Raw genomic sequence first — 17,045 nt, 5'->3', positions numbered from 1 at the left:
CCTCTGTAAAGACTTTCTGTCCATGGCAGTCAAGCAAACGTACCACACTGTGATACAATATGAGAGGACACTTTCTATTGTGGACCGGTAGAAGGAGGTCATCAATTGTTGTTTAACATTGTTCTTAACATTGTTTGATAGAACTACTAGTACCGTTGTTTTCTAGAAGATACTCTGCCCAGGAGAAGAGCCTATCTTGTTTGTAGGAATGAAAATCACGGCCATTAGTTGCCATAGCAAAGGCTGATAAAGCGCATTGTCAACATCACATCCTTTCTCAGGAAAACTTTACAAGGGTCAAAATTTTAAAAAATCCAACATTTAACACCCAGATTTCTAGGCACAGCAGTTTCAGTTAAAAATGTTTCCTGCGTGCCGCATTAACCACCTTTATAAGTGATTACAATAAATTGAAGACAAAGGACCATATGGCTATGATGAGACAAAGGCATTTCATTATTATCCCCTTTTTAGATTTTCCACAGTATTTTGTGAAGTTCAGATCCGGCACAATAGTGCTCAGCCAAATGCACAAGAAAATAAACTTATCTAACAAGTGCAGAGCTGTGCATGCCAGCCCTAATCCCCATGCCCCCACACATAGCAGCACCAATCGTCTCCACCCTTTGGAAATGGAAGATGGAGCAGTGGACATGGAGATATGAGGTATCTGCGCCCTCCATATTACCTAACCCTTCCATATTACAATTTATGGAGATGAATAACTCCCCTCCAAACAAACACGGTGTGTGTTTGTATACCTATATCTTAATGGGAAGCCAAAATGCTCGTTTACAAAGCTATGGCACTACCAACCTTACTGTATGCTTGTGAAACATGGAGCACTTATAAACGCCATCTCCAACTCCTCAAAAGATTCCATCAATGGTGTCTCTAAAATACTTTACATATCACCTGGGAAGACAGACGAACTAATGCCAGTGTACTGGAAGAAGCAAAGAGCCCCAGTGTCGAAGCAATGATTCTTCAACATCAACTTTGTTGGACTGGTCATGTTGTGCGGATGCCTGATTATCGTCTTCCAAAGCAACTAGGTAAAGGTAAAGGGACCCCTGACCATTAGGTCCAGTCGTGGCCGACTCTGGGGTTGCGGCACTCATCTCGCTTTACTGGCCAAGGGAGCCGGCGTTTGTCCACAGACAGCTTCCAGGTCATGTGGTCAGCATGACGAAGCTACTTCTGGCAAACCAGAGCAGCGCATAGAAACGCTATTTACCTTCCTGCTGGAGTGGTACCTATTTATCTACTTGCACTTTGATGTGCTTTCGAACTGCTAGGTTGGCAGGAGCAGGGACCAAGCAACGGGAGCTCACCTCGTCACGGGCATTTGAACTGCCGACCTTCTGATCGGCAAGCCCTAGGCTCTGTGGTTTAGACCACAGAACCACACGCATCCTTCCAAAGCAACTACAGTCATACCTCGGGATGAATACGCTTCAGCTTAAATATTTTCGGGTTGCGCTCTGCGGTGACCCTGAAATAATGGAGCACACCGCTCGTGCATGCACAGACGCTCAAAATGACATCACGCACATGTGTGGAAGCAGTAAAATGCAACCCGTGCATGCGCAGACGAGCAGTCGCGTCTTACATTCACTTCAGGATGCGAATGGGGCTCCGGAATGGATCCCGTTCACATCCAGAGGTACCACTGTACTCTATTTAAAAATGGAAAGCGTAATGTTTGTGGTCAACAAAAAAGGTTTAAAGATTCTCTCAAGGCAAATCTTAAAAAATGTAGTATAAACACTGATAACTGGGAAACACTACGCTCCAACTGAAGAACAACCTTTAGCAAAGGTGTCATGGGTTGTGAAGACGCTCAAACGAAAGGGAGAAACGTGCTAAGAGGAAGGCACACTTGGCAAACCCTCACCATGATCAACTCCCGCCCGGAAACCGATGTCCCCAATGTGAAAGGACATGTGGGTCCAGAATTGGCCTCCACAGTCCTTTACGGACTCACTTTTAAAACTGTGTTTATGGAAGACAATCTTACTCGGCTACGAGTGATCACCAAAGAAGATATCTTAACACATATATCTGGAAGTACATTTCAGCCCAGGAAGTCAGCTTCCAAAAAGAACATTACTACCTGAAAGGTCCACAAAATGTAAGGTCAACAGTAGCCAGTGGCGTGTGGTGAAATGTTTTGCAGGGGAAGAGATACAAGCTTCCAAGGGCAATGTGGGACATTGCGCATCTGACATTGTGTGTGTGAGCATCGCACCTCCCTCCCTAAGCTGGGCAGAAACTTCCCAGGTTTGGGAAGGAGGTTCCCAGCCTCTGACAGGATTCTGGAGCCGCCCTTTCGCCTTCCCAAATCCAAGCAGGCTGCGGGAAGGTGGCAGGAGGGACTTTGGACCTGTCAGAGCATCATGCCTCCCTCCCTGAGTTGGGCAGAAGCTTTTGGGCTTTGGGAAGCAGACGCCAGGGGAACATTTATGGAACTAGCCCTTTAGAGGTTACAAAAGCTGCATGAAATCTGAATGTTTGGAACTGGCAGCACCCCTAGAAAAGGGGCACTGCCCCCAAAGAATGGCAGGATGATTACAGAGCAGATGCAATATGTGCGGGCTTTTATTTTTTTGAAAAATAAACCAAAATTGTCTTTTTGGGAGACATTTCCCTCATAAGTCTCTTCCTGACCGCCTCCCCCAGGTGTCCCCTGGGCATCTTCCAGAATTATAAGAAGAGCACAAGGGTGAAGTGGCCATTCTTCTTAGAGGCCATCTGGATAACATAAACATACAAGCAACTCATTTAATGAACCTGCACATCTTGCTGACTTTATGAGCACTGCATTTCACAGCTGTGATGGCTACAGAATCTAACCTCTCCAAGGCTCAGCACAGGAATAATATTGATTTGTATAAAAAGTATAACATTTCCATAAATCTCATTCTGCCTGTCGGAAGAGTAGCTTTCTAATGAGAGCAAATCTCCACTCAGAGAGAAAGAGCGAACACCCAGGGACCATGTTGATGCATTCACAGGTTCAAATTGGGTCCAGCAGTGAATGAAAAGAGTCAGTAAATTAAGTTCAGTTGTCCATATTTTCTGCTAGGCCTTTTATTGCATAACTTAGGATCCTTTGTGGGTTAACAGGTAAGTAGGATCTGTGCCAGGAGAAAGGAGTTTCATACTCAACAACACTCTTGAGGCCTCTGGTAGAAGCACCAAGCTGTTCATATCTAGAGGTTTTCTTGGCAATAACAGCTATTGTTTTAAAATGAGTGTTCAGTTTTTGCATGATAGCTCCCAGATTCTGCACTAAGGATGCCTTCTGTGGCACAATTTCAAACCATATAGTTATCTACACTTCTTTGGTCAATGTGAGCAGTTCTGATCCTGCTATTGAACCTTCCTGGTGTTACAAATAGATTGCCATGAACAATTCTGGACATAAAACCAGGCAGATGGAAGGTTTATTTGGATACAAAGAAGTAAAAAAATGAGGTTGGTGAGGTGTTTTTTTTTTTTTAAAAACAACATTTAAATTTAATTAAGCATAAAAGGTTGGATTTGTTTATTAGATCTCTATCTGAAAAAACAGCAACAGTATTTTGCAGGTTTGGCCAAGTGACTCCAGCATTCTGGCTAGAAATGAACTTGAGACAGAAATCAATGCTGCCTGCTTCAATGTACTGCAACATTTTCAGAGCCAACACTATTTTTCCTAAAGCTCCACATCACCACCTGGCTCATCTCAGACAGTTAACATAACTCAGTGTTTATAGATTACAAGTTTGGAGAATTAAAGCAATTATTCTTCATGTCACACACAAACACAAGAAAGGAAATTTTGCAGTTAATTTTCAAAGCTGCCTAGAATGGGGCCTGTATATACATATATTTAAAATACTTATATTTGATTTATAGGTTACTCATAAGCCTCTGTAAATAGGCTTTATCTTTCCCAATAAAAAGTTTTTTAAAAAACAACAACAACACCTTCCATTACTTCAGGAATTTCTCATCATGACCAATATTAAATCAAATCAGGTTGACAAGAACACACACAAAACACCACAATCTACCCGCATTCATAGCTCACTGTCTTACACATGGTGACTAATGGAAGAAGGAAAATACACACTGCAATTCTATACTGTAGGTGCTGCATGATTTTAATTGCATTTTTATTACTGTTTAGGGAAGTTTTTAATGTTTTGTATTTTATCGCGTTTTTAATATTCTGTTGGGAGCTGCCCGGAGTGACTGGGGCAACCCAGCCAGATGGGCAGGGTATAAATGAATTGTTGTTGTTGTTGTTGTTGTTGTTGTTATTTGGAGTGTCATAAAGGTAAAGGTAAAGGTACCCCTGCCCGTACGGGCCAGTCTTGACAGACTCTGGGGTTGGTGCACCCATCTCACTTAAGAGGCCGGGGGCCAGCGCTGTCCGCAGACACTTCCGGGTCACGTGGCCAGCATGACAAGCTACATCTGGCGAGCCAGCGCAGCACACAGAAACGCCGTTTACCTTCCTGCCAGTAAGCGGTCTCTATTTATCTACTTGCACCCGGGGGTGCTTTCGAACTGCTAGGTTGGCAGGCGCTGGGACCGAGCAGCGGGAGCACACCCTGCCGCGGGGATTCGAACCGCCGACCTTTTGATCGGCAAGCCCTAGGCGCTGAGGTTTTACCCACAGCGCCACCCGCGGCCCACTTGGAGTGTCATACTTTACTTTAAAAAGGTCCGTATAGTAAAACCTATGTAGTTTTGCCAGTAGTGATGTATGGAAGTGAGAGCTGGACCATAAAGAAGGCTGATCACCGAAGAATTGATGCTTTTGAATTATGGTGCTGGAGGAGACTCTTGAGAGTCCCATGGACTGCAAGAAGATCAAACCTATCCATTCTGAAGGAAATCAGCCCTGAGTGCTCACTGGAAGGACAGATCCTGAAGCTGAGGCTCCAATACTTTGGCCACCTCATGAGAAGAGAAGACTCCCTGGAAAAGACCCTGATGTTGGGAAAGATGAAGGGCACAAGGAGAAGGGGACGACAGAGGACGAGATGGTTGGACAGTGTTCTCCAAACTACCAGCATGAGTTTGACCAAACTGCGGGAGGCAGTGGAAGACAGGAGTGTCTGGCGTGCTCTGGTCCATGGGGTCACGAAGAGTCAGACACGAATAAACGACTAAACAACAACAACACTTTACTTTAAAAGGAATTCTACCCCTGCCCCCAATTTTGAATACAAATAATAATAAAAACAACCCAGAAATGGCACCTAGAAAAGGCTCATCAACCAACGTTTGGGGGGAAATACATGTCTTCATGTGCCTTCAGTGTTCCCATGTGCATGATCCATGTCTTAGTAGACAGACGCGAAGTATGAGGTTACCCACAGCCGCGCTGGCCCAGAGTGAACGACACAGACATTTCCAGCTTGCCTTCCCTAAGGGAGCAGAGCCTGTTAAATTGATTGAACATTTTTTCCTATGTTGTCACCCTCATCTCTTGTGACACAGAGTCCCCGTCCCCCCTGTAACAATACATGCCTCTAGTCATTGAAGGCAGCTGTCTATTTTTGTGACCGAGGACAATGCAAGAACCCAGGAAAGGTCAAAACAACTAATTGGTTACAGAGACATTTCTCCCGATGCAGAAGCCTGTGGTGAAGGAAGGGGTGTAATTATGAAGTAATCATCTTGACATAGCTGGATTAGTTGCTGCAGGTATTGCTGTCATTTGCAACTCTGAAAACAGTAATTTCTCGTTCACTTTCCAAATGGATTAAACACAATCCTGTTGCACATCTCTCAAGGAGAACATTAGAACTATCTCACTGTAAACAAACGGCTTTGTCTTATCTGTTTTCAAATAATTTGCCTGTCTTTGTAGCCCAGCTTTCCTCCAAACCTCAGAGAAGCACATTTCCCTGTTCTAATTTATCCTCATAACAGACCAATATGGTGGTCATGGTCCTCATTTTACTAGGCAGGAAAACTGAGGCTAAAGGACGTTGCCAGAGGATTACGGTAGTTTCTGGTGAAGGAAGTGCATGGTAGTTTATTTATAAAAGATTTGCTGTGGAACATTCAGATGTCTTTCCTTAAGGCAGAATTTCTGCCCGAGTGACAGTTGGTTGGATCGTAAAGGTTTGAGTGTCAGTGTGATGTCGTGGATAGAATTCTGGACTAGGGACTTGGGAAACCAGGGTTCAAATACCCGCTCAGTGAAGAGGCTCGCTGGGTGACTGTGGGCCAGTCACTATCTCTCAGGCTAACCTACCTCACAGGGATGTTGTGAGGATAAAATGGGGAGCAGGAGAACCATATGTGCTGCCTTGAGTTGCATGAAGAAAAATTGGATACTTATGCAATAATGAATGAATGAATGAATGAATGAATGAATTAGACAGCTGTAAGGCCTCAAGTGGATTGCCATCAAAGGAGTTAATAGCCAAGGTGATATACATACCACCACATTTTCAATGTCCAGCTCTGTTAAGTTAGTAATTTAATTCACTGAAATTGTAAATGATTGCATGCTTTACTATGTGTTTGAATTTGACTGTATGGTAACTGAATTCTAGAGAGTACTCTAGTAGTTCTCATGTGATTGGCTAACGTTGGACACATAGAAGATAACTAGTGATTTTATGTGATGCAAGGTGACTGTGTTTTAGAATCCACTGTGAACACTGCTAAGTTGAGTAGAGTGTTGCAGCGCTTCTTATCTGCTTGAAAGAGAGAGAGCAAAGCTGCAGGAGAAGGAAAAAGTGGAAATCTCTCATAGGAGCTGCAAGGCATGGCCTAATTGAGATACAGAAGGCTGAAAGTGCTGAGCTCTGGAAAGAGAGGAAAATACCGTTGTTTGGAAGTAAGAAGAGACTGTAAAGCCCATGTTTAGACCAGCATGTAAATATTATGCTCTAATTCATCTATAAGTTTCTGCAAGTAAAGTTTTGGAATATTAAGTCTGGACATTGGTTTAATTTCCAAAGAAGAGTGTCAAGTCATATATTTGATTTAGCAGTTCGAAAGCACACCAGTGCAAGTAGATAAATAGGTACTGCTGTGGCAGGAAGGCAAATGGCATTTCTGTGCACTCTGGCACTCGTCACAGTGTCCTGTTGCGCCAGAAACGGTTTAGTCATGGTGGCCACATGACCCGAAAAGCTGTCTGTGGACCAACGCCGGCTCCCTTGGCCTGAAAGCGAGATGAGTGCCGCAACCCCATAGTCTCCTTTGACTGGACTTAACCATCCTGGGTCCTTTACCTTTTTTTTTTAACCTTTATGATTTTAGCTTCTTGGCTACATTTGCACTATCCTTACTTCACCTTGCCAAAGCGGTGCTGTGTGGAGACATTGTCATTCTCCAGTGTCGGTCTCCCAGAAAAGCAGCATTTCCAGTCTCGGTTATTTGCTTCAAGTAAAAGCAACAACCTCATAGTCCAGGTGAGCATAAAGGTGGGCTCTGCTTTATTACTCGGTCACTCAGTTTTATCCTCATCGCTGGAGACAAATCACTGGGACGTCTCCAGATTTCTTTTTAAAAAATACATCAGTGCTGCTCTCTGCATGAACTAGGGGTGGGGAAAAGATGCTGGAGAGCAGAGAATCTGGCATCTTCCCAAGAGACCAATCACGCTGCCCCATAATGTGCTTACAACTCCTTTCCCCCCACCCTCCAAACCCTTGTCTGGCACCAGAGAGAATGAAGCGAGACAGAAGGCAACAAGAGTGATGCCTCTGTTTGCGGCAGCAGGGAGCAAAACCCTCAAGGGCAGAGCACTCCGCAGACCAATCTATTCCTTTCTCATTTAAGCAAAAGGAAGATGCTCCTGGGCTCAAAATCCTCCTGTAGCATCCTTCTTCCAAACATGTGTGATGCCCTGCTGCTTTCGGCAGGAACTCACCCCACCACCGTTTCTTTAAAAGAATTGGGGGAGGGGGAGGGAATACTAGGTCATCTGCCTTGGCCTTGAGTAAGATGATGGACTTCAAAAAAAAGTCCCTCGCCCTGGTAAGCTTCATGTCAGGTAAAATATGCCCGAAAAACGTCTTTGAAAGGAAAAGAGAGAGAATACGCATTCAGAAGCTGGTTTGATGGCAACGCATGTATTGCATGTAACTCTCTTAAGGGTGGAGGTGGGGGGCGGGGGGGGGGGGGGAGGAAGCCTAGTAACAGCCTCTTAACTGCAACAGCTCCACAGCCATCTGTGCAGGGTAGGGTACCCTATGTTCATAAGCTTAGGTTATTTCTGCTGTTTGGCAAATGCAGGAATACTCGCTCTCATAACAGATTCAAATTCAATCATCGCTGCATGCTTCCATCGACACATCCAAATAACCCCAGGCATTTCGGGCACGGATCCAAGTGCTTAATCTAGCATGTGGGGAGGGTTTCCATCACCATCCAAAACAAAGATTCAAAGTAGCACGGAATTAGAGACGGAAGAGAGGGCCCACTCTATCGTGATGAATGGCAATGTGTTCTGCAAGCATTTCAAATGGCCTTTTCCATTTTGGTGTGTGCTTTTATCGATATACAGATACCTGGCTTGGGGTTCCTCCCTGCTTCTTAGCTTACTGCAGAAACTTGCAAGTCACAGAAAGCTGAGTCTTTCATTCCTCCTGTTCACAGTTTATTACCCACACAAAAAGGAGAAGATTGCCAAACAAATTTATTCTCCCCAAATGAAATCCTCCAAAATGTTTTCTTATTTTTTTATATGCATTAGAAGCAGTGGTTGTTTTTTTCCAGGGGGTACCCAAGGTACAAAATCCTGGCACCTCTTTTGTTGTTGTCAAAATGTGTGGCTTTTATTGTACTTCATGGTGAGTTCCAGCACTTTTTTTCTAATAATAATAATAAATAATAATAGAATTTTATTTATATCCCGCCCTCCCCAGCCAAATCCGGGCTCAGAGCGGCTAAAAACAATAAATGGAAAAAAAGGAAAAAAGCAGTAGTTGAAAGCCACCCAGAATGGCTGGGGCAAACCAGTCAGGTGGGTAGAATACAATATATAATAATAATAACCAAATGAATAATTCTAAGATTATGGTACTCCTTAGCAATGGGGAACAGGGACCCTGACAGCCCAGGTGTCATTTTGCACGATGGTGTTTGCAGTTGCTGCCAAGCCAACTCAAGCCTCGTCAATAAATACCCAGTGTTTATGCAACAAAGTGCTGCGCAGTTTTCTGTGGCATATGGTTATCTCAGGGCACATCCACATGGCAGCTTCCCACGCTGTTGGTTCAGTGCGCAAACAAGAGCATGGGAAGTGTCCTCGGAAGGCAGATGCTCTCCTCCAGGAGTGCCCGGGAACAAAAGCATCTCAGCTACGAGATTTGGGGCATCCGTACGTATTTTCATGATTGATTAGCAGCTTTCAAACTGTTCTCCAAGAAACCCCGGGGTTTCTGACCAACTGCATAATTGGGAATTTCTCAATCATTAGCAGCAGATTACAATTTCTCTAAATGAGAGTTCAGCCACCACTACTTCTCTTTGCCTTTTGCAGGGCCCGTTACATGTGGGGGAGCATTACAGTCCCAAGAGGTTGGAATGCATATACCTTGGGATGCAAACGGGATCCGTTCTGGAGCCCTGTTCGCATCCCGAACGGAACGTAAAATGCAATGGCGCGTCTGCGCGTGTCGCGTTTTGTCGCTTCCGCGCATGCGTGTGACGTCATTTTGAGCATCTGCGCATGCGTGAGCGGCGAAACCCGGAAGTAACATGCTCCGTTATTTTCGGGTTGCCGCAGAGAGCAACTCGAATGCGCTCAACCCAAAGCACATTCAACTCGAGGTATGACTGTATAGCATTCTTAACAATAACATGAAGAACAACAACAAGAACAACAACAATTTATGATTTATACCCTGCTGGCTCCCAACAGATTATTAAAAACATGATAAAACATCAAACATTAAAAACTTCCCTAAACAGGGCTGCCTTCAGATGTTCTCTAAAAGTCAGATAGTTTTTATTTCCTTGACATCTGAAGGAAGGGCATTCCACAGGGCAGGTGCCACTACCGAGAAGGCCCTCTGCCTGGTTCTCTGTAACCTGACTTCTTGCATTGGGGGAACCACCAAAAGGCCCTCGGAGCTGGACCTCAGTGTCCGGGCTGAGCGATGGGGGTGGAGGCGCTCCTTCAGGTACACTGGGCTGAGGCTGTTTAGGGCAGGCGCAGGCAAACTTGGCCCTTCAGATGTTTTGAGACTACAATTCCCATCGTCCCTGACCACTGGTCCTGTTAGCTAGGGATGGTGGGAATTGTAGTCCCAAAACATCTGGAGGGCCAAGTTTGCCTATGCCTGGTTTAGGGCTTTAAATGTCAGCACCAACACTTTGAATTGTGCTTGGAAACATACTGGGAGCCAGTGTAGGTCTTTCAGGACCAATGTTATATGGTCTCGGCAGTCGCCCCCAGTCTCCAGTCTAGCTGCTGCATTCTGGATTAGTTGTAGTTCCCAGGTCACCTTCAAAGGTAGCTCCACGTAGAACAGCACATTGCAGTAGTCCAATGTATGGCAGAGGGAAAGGAAGCGTATGCGTTCTTTCACCACCCATGGTTAGAGGGTTCGACTAGGACACGGGAGTGTAGGGTTCAAATCCCCACTCCGCCAGGAAGCTCACTTAACCCACCTCATGCACACCACCTTGAGATCATTGGGAGATAAACCTGGTATATAGACATTATTTTAAAAATAAATGAAAATAAGCGCCCAAAGGCAAGATCCATGATGTGCTCTGATCAAGACTGATTCATGCAGCACAGTTAGCCCAGCCAAGGCCTAACAGGCTGTTGATAGGAAGCATTTGTATGGCATTTTAAAACTTTGTGGCGGCAAGGGAGAAAAAAACCCAGTAAATAAATAAATCAGATTACTCATTTATTATTAAAAAGTGATGCTGGGGAAAAATTTATTCTATAATCAACAGCTCACAGAATGGAAGCGGCCGTTCTAGTAAGTTTTTGGTGGCGATCATAATTATTAATTCCAATATTAAAGCTTACCTCCCAGCTTTGTTGCAAAGATGAGAGGGGGTAAAGATTATAACACAGAGAAAGTGCCTTATGAATGCTAAGCTGTGTTTTCGGCACCCCCATTCTTAGAAGCAAGCACTACAATGTTATCATTATGCCTAAAGATAAACTTAGATATTTCATCTTGTTGGCCTTGCGTAGCCTGCATCTTAAGAATTTGAGATTGCCAAGGACCTAAATAGAAACTGTGTCTTTTATCAAGCATAGCTGATTTGCAACTAAGTTTCCTTGTGCAGGGGGAATGAAGGCTTGATATTTAATTTTCCTCAGTGAAAACCACTCTTACCAAAACAGCACATAGAGCAGCATGATCTTTTAGTCGAGCTAAACATATCTGATGATATAGCATTCATCACAGTCTCTGAGTGGCAAGAGATTTCAGTGGGTACGCCTCACGCCACGGGGTTTGCTTCCTTTGAACAAAGTTACTGGAGACCTATGGGGTTTCTGTGATAATGCTTTATTTATGAAAGCGGACCAAACAAATTAGGGGGGGGGGGAATCATAGTATCAACACTCAAACAGATTATGCTCCCACATTATGGACACAGGTGGCGCTGTGGTCTAAACCACTGAGCCTCTTGGGCTTGTCGATCAGAAGGTTGGTGGTTCGAATCCCCGCAACGGGGTGAGCTCCCGTTGCTCTGTCCCAGCTCCTGCCAACCTAACAGTTCGAAAGAACACCAGTGCAAGTAGATAAATAGGTACCTCTGCAGCGGGAAGGGAAACTGTTTCCGTGGGCTCCGGTTTCCGTCACAGTGTCCCATTGTGCCAGAAGCTACTGTTAGGTCCATCATGAGACGTCTGCCAGCTTCTAACCATAGATACCAGCAGCCTTCAAGCAAGCAAACTTGCCTTATTATCACTCCCTAGCATCCCACTGCCAGAAGATTGCCTCCTTCCATTTACCAGTTTGCCTCCTCCAAGTGGAAGAAACCTGGGCAGTGCTGAATGTCACATCCATTGCCAGGTGTGTCCTGCTGGAAATAGAAAAGGGCTTTCCCCTTGGCCTGCCTGTATATCCACTCACTTGCCAAGTGCTTTTGTGACATCACAAGAAACCCACAGCCAATGGCAACAGCTGGGGAGGCATCATCTTCATTGCTTTGAGCCTCACAATGGTGGGTGGACCGATCAGTGATGGTGTGCTTGTTTATTTGGGACACGGGTGGAGCTGTGGTCTAAACTACTGAGCCTCTTGGGCTTGTCGATCACAAGGTTGATGGTTCAAATCCACATTACGGGGTGAGCTCCCGTTGCTCTGTCCCAGCTCCTGCCAACCTAACAGTTCGAAAGAACAACAGTGCAAGTAGATAAATAGGTACCACTGCAGCAGGAAGGTAAACGGCGTTTCCGTGTGCTCTGGTTTCCGTCACGGTGTTCTGTTGTGCCAGAAGTGGTTTAGTCCTGCTGGCCACATGACCCAGAAAACTGTCTGTAGACAATCACCGGCTCCCTCGGCCTGAAAGCAAGATGAGCGCCACAACCCCAGAGTCGCCTTTGACTGGACTTAACCATCCAGGGGTCCTTTACCTTTTGCTTACCCACATAAGGTTTCAAAAGGGCATCAACACTGGGTTCTCACAGAGTGGCAGGCTTCTGTGTTCCTTTCACACAAGACTGCTAGACTGTTGCCCTCTTTATCTCTCGGCCAAGGCACCTTGGGAGGGGAGGATAAGCCTAGATTCCCAAATAACTCTGTTTTTTCAAGGAGAAACCATCCATTGAGAAAAATCGCCTTAACAAAAGAAGGTATTTGACTGCTCTTGCCAGAGCTATCAAGATAATCTCCACCACTCCTCCTGGTTTCATATATCCTCTTCTGATCAAACTTCTGTTTCACAATCAAGAATCATGGGGCTGTAAGGAACCCCTCAGGTGAAGATATAGAAGATTTACCGTAAGTTTCAGATGCACATATTTCTAAAGTCAATCCATGGTAAGTGCCATCTACAGGCAGGCTTTTCATTCACAGCTGTGTACCCTCCAACATGAATCTGATGAAAATAGGGATAATAATAATAATAATGATGATGATGATGATGATGATGATGATGTTATTATTTATACACCTCCCATCTCACTGGGTTTCCCCAGACATTCTGGGTGGCTTGCAGCATATATAAAAACATAATAAAACATTAAATGTTAAAAACCTCCCTATTAAACATTTAAACATTTAAAAAATAAACATTTAAAAAATTATTCTAAAGGGTGTATAGTTGCTTATCTCCTTGGCTCAGGGGTTGCATAACTCCATATCTTCCAACATTTCTCAATAAAAATAGGGATGTCCTAAGGAAAAGTGGGACATTCCTGGATCAAATCAGAAACCAGGATGGTTTCTCTACATCTGGGTCTGTCTCTGGAAAACGGGGACACTTGGAGGGTCTGCAGTCGGTTGCCATTGTGAGAAGAGGATGTTAGATTAGACGGGACTTTGGCCCAATCCAGCAGGTCACATATGTTCCTAAATTATTTTAAAGCTCCTTTATTCTCCCTCTTTTTCTCTCTTTCATATCCGAATATCCTATGTTGGGCTGGTCTTGCATATGCGTTGAGCCACTTTCCAATTTGCCCAAACTTGGTTTCCCCAAAACAGCTATTGGTGGGTTATTACTGTGCTATAAAATCCCAACAAAAAGGGGTTCACACAAAGCTAGACCTCAGTACGTGTATACTGCAAATTTTTACAAACTAGAAGATGTGAATGGATTTTTGGCAACTCATTGAGAGATTGGATGCGGGTGGGTAGATGATGGTTCCATTTGTCTGAGAGAAAAGCATCAATCTACTGTGTAACTTTGAAAGACTGCCCTAGGAGATACACAATCTAATAACACCCAGCGCAGAAGATCAAATACCCTTAAAAGGAGCTGAAAAGGAAATAAAAGCAGATGTGTCCCGCACTATAGGTGCCCATGGTGCAAGATGGCACCAACATAGGAAAGAGCTGGCATATGAATAAGGAAATCTATCGTGCCCTTTGTGCCTGAAATAGCAGCACAGTTTTCATGACAATACATTCCTAGGACAGATGTGCATACTCTGTTCAGTACCAGAATAAAAACTTGGAACTGTATCTTAACACTGAATTAATGAAAATAGCATGGTTTAAAAAAATTCCCTATGACAATTTTGACAATTTTATTAATTCCAGAAAAATTGAGAGGGGAGTGGTACCCACGGATTATAATTTTATTATAATAATAACTTTATTATTTATATGGCGCCCATCTGACTGGGTTGCCCCAGCCACTCTGCGTGGCTCCCAACAGAATGTTAAAGACATGATAAAAGAGCAAACATTAAAAACTTTCCGAAACAGGGCTGCCTTCAGGTGTCTTCTGAAAGTCAGATAGTTGTTTTCCCCCTTGACATCTGGTGGGAGGGTGTTTCACAGGGCAGGCGCCACTACCAAGAAGACCCTCTGTCTGGTCTCCTGTAACTTCATTTATTGCAGGAAGGGAACTGCCAGAAGGCCCTCGGAGCTGGACCTCAGTGTCTGGGCTGAATGATGGGGGTGGAGACATTCCTTCAAGTATACAGGGCAGCCTCTGGGCTTTAATATGAGCACAATTTACTGGAAAAGTGGAATACAGTGGTACCTCGGGTTAAGTACTTAATTCGTTCCGGAGGTCCGTTCTTAACCTGAAACTGTTCTTAACCTGAAGCACCACTTTAGCTAATGGGGCCTCCTGCTGCTGCCACTGCGCCGCCGCTGCACGATTTCTGTTCTCATCCTGAAGCAAAGTTCTTAACCTGAGATACTATTTCAGGGTTAGCGGAGTCTGTAACCTGAAGCGTATGTAACCTGAAGCGTCTGTAGCCTTAGGTACCACTGTACATAGTTCGCAAATAAATATATACAACAAAGTGGTTAAAGAAGATGGTTTGCAATTTTCAGAAAATAACTTGTGGATTATCGCGAAGCAGATGAAGTCCCTTCCTATGGCAGAAATCACAGCAAACGGGTGGCCACGTGAACTTCTAAATCTTGATGTTTATGGAAGCTGGTTTTAAAACCGAGGTCTTTGGCGTCCTTCTCATTTTCCTCTGCAGAAGGAAATGCTGCTCTCTCATGTGTTTTCAGTCCTTCTCTCCCCCCCCCCCCCACCGGCAACAAGCTTATTTCACATTCCTGCTACACCACAGCAATTGCTTCTTTATTACAGCACAGACATTGATGTCTCGCATGGTTCTAAGATCACAGCAGCAGACAAGCCCAAATACTTCAGTTACCTTTTCCCGAATGAAAAAGGGCATTATCCGAATTGGGGGAAAGAGGGTTCCCGCTCTTTCTCTCCGACTGGTATGAATTCAGATAGTTCAGAAACTCTTTCAGATGGCAACAATGTACAAAGAGGAGTGTCAGGCTGGTGGAAAATGCATCAGTTCGGCTTACCATGACATTTCCTGTCTCGTGTCTGATATGAGTGATTTCCTTGTTTGGCTCTATAGGATTGTCAGAGCTTTTAAAAACCTCAAACCTGAAACGCTAAATCTTTATTTTATATCTGCCCACCACTGGTTCTGAAAATCATTGCCTTCTTTGTGTGGTTCTTTTATATTCTTCTGTCTGTTATGATACAAAGCCACACTCTGTGATCCTAAACATATTTGTGCGAGGGGAACCATTTAATAAGAGTGTTCCATCTTTCCAATATTGCTTGCATTCTTCCCTAGCTGCCCTTGCCTTGGTCTCATCATTCTCTCTCGTCAACATTTAAATTGTAAGCTTCTTTTCACCTACGATCCTCTGTGAAATGCCATGTACATCTCTGGTATTAATATAAATGTTAAAATATACTAATGAGACTGTAAAGCAGGGGACTGCTGGCCACCTCTGCCAGGTGGGTGGGGCTGCCTGCCTGTCAATCACCTGACATGATGATGTCAGGTGACCCATTTTTGCCCCTGAGAGGTTCAAAACTTTGCACATGGTCCCCTGCAACCCTGATTATTAGAGCCCTGTGCAGGGCTTTGAAGCCGTGACAATCAACTGATCGTTGGGGCTTCCGAGAATACTAATTTTCAAAAGGTTACAAGCTTTAATACACACAGATCTTTAAATTCCTCCATAATTTTCAACTAACATTTGACTTCCACTCCACTCCTCCATGGTTTCCCCTTAATTTCTAATATTGCTGCATATTATGACACACTTTGCACCCTATCGTCTTCATATTATTACAAAAGACATAGTTCATGGCTGTTTGTTATTCAAATCCTACTTGTGTTTTAGTATGTTTACGATCACTTTTTAAGTATTTTATAAAAGGTTTCCAATCCTCCTTAACTATACCACTCTCTTCAAGCACTACAAATCTTCAAAACTTAAAAAGGACCACAAACAGCCTGCAAACCCCTTTTTTTTGTCTTAGCCATTACTAGACCCAGCCCACACCTGATATAGGGCAAGTGGATGTGGGCTTGACCAAATAAGGAGGCCAGTCATGCTTTAATTGGGCCTGCTCTAAATAAAGACTGAATACAACCAATCCTTAATATTTTATAAAATTTAATAGCACAAATATCCCCTGCTCTAATGTTTGTTATAATAATCTTAAGAGGAGCTTCTGATAAAAACTATAATTGATGGGCTGGTTCAAGGTAAAGGTAAAGGACCCCTGATTGTTAAGTCCAGTCACAAACGACTCTGGGGTTGTGGCACTCATATTGCTTTACTGGCCGAGGGAGCCGGCATTTGTCTGCAGACAGGTTTTCCGGGTCATGTGGTCAGCATGACTAAGTCGCTTCTGGCAAAACCAGAGCAATGCATGGAAACACTGTTTACCTTCCCGCTGGAGCGGTACCTATTTATCTACTTGCACTTTTTGGCGTGCTTTCGAACTGCTAGGTTGGCAGGAGCTGAGACCAAGCAATGGGAGCTCACCCCATGACGGTGATTTGAACCGCCGACCTTCTGATTCAGCAAGCCCTATGCTCTGTGGTTTAGACCACAGCACCACCCGTGTCCCTATAGATAGACTTTAAAGCT

General features: G+C 44.2%; 1 protein-coding gene across 1 annotated transcript in view; it reads right to left on the bottom strand.

The window, feature by feature from the left end:
* Window positions 1–17,045, bottom strand: part of MARCHF3 (membrane associated ring-CH-type finger 3) — a 150,757-nt gene that overhangs the window by 131,158 nt on the left and 2,554 nt on the right. The window lies entirely within an intron of this gene.

The sequence above is a fragment of the Podarcis erhardii genome (assembly GCF_964252035.2).
Source record: "Podarcis erhardii genome assembly, chromosome: 11".
In the NCBI taxonomy this organism is placed as follows: Eukaryota; Metazoa; Chordata; class Lepidosauria; order Squamata; family Lacertidae; genus Podarcis; species Podarcis erhardii.
Note: the sequence above shows the minus strand (reverse complement) of the source record. Positions and strands in the feature narration are given on the sequence as shown.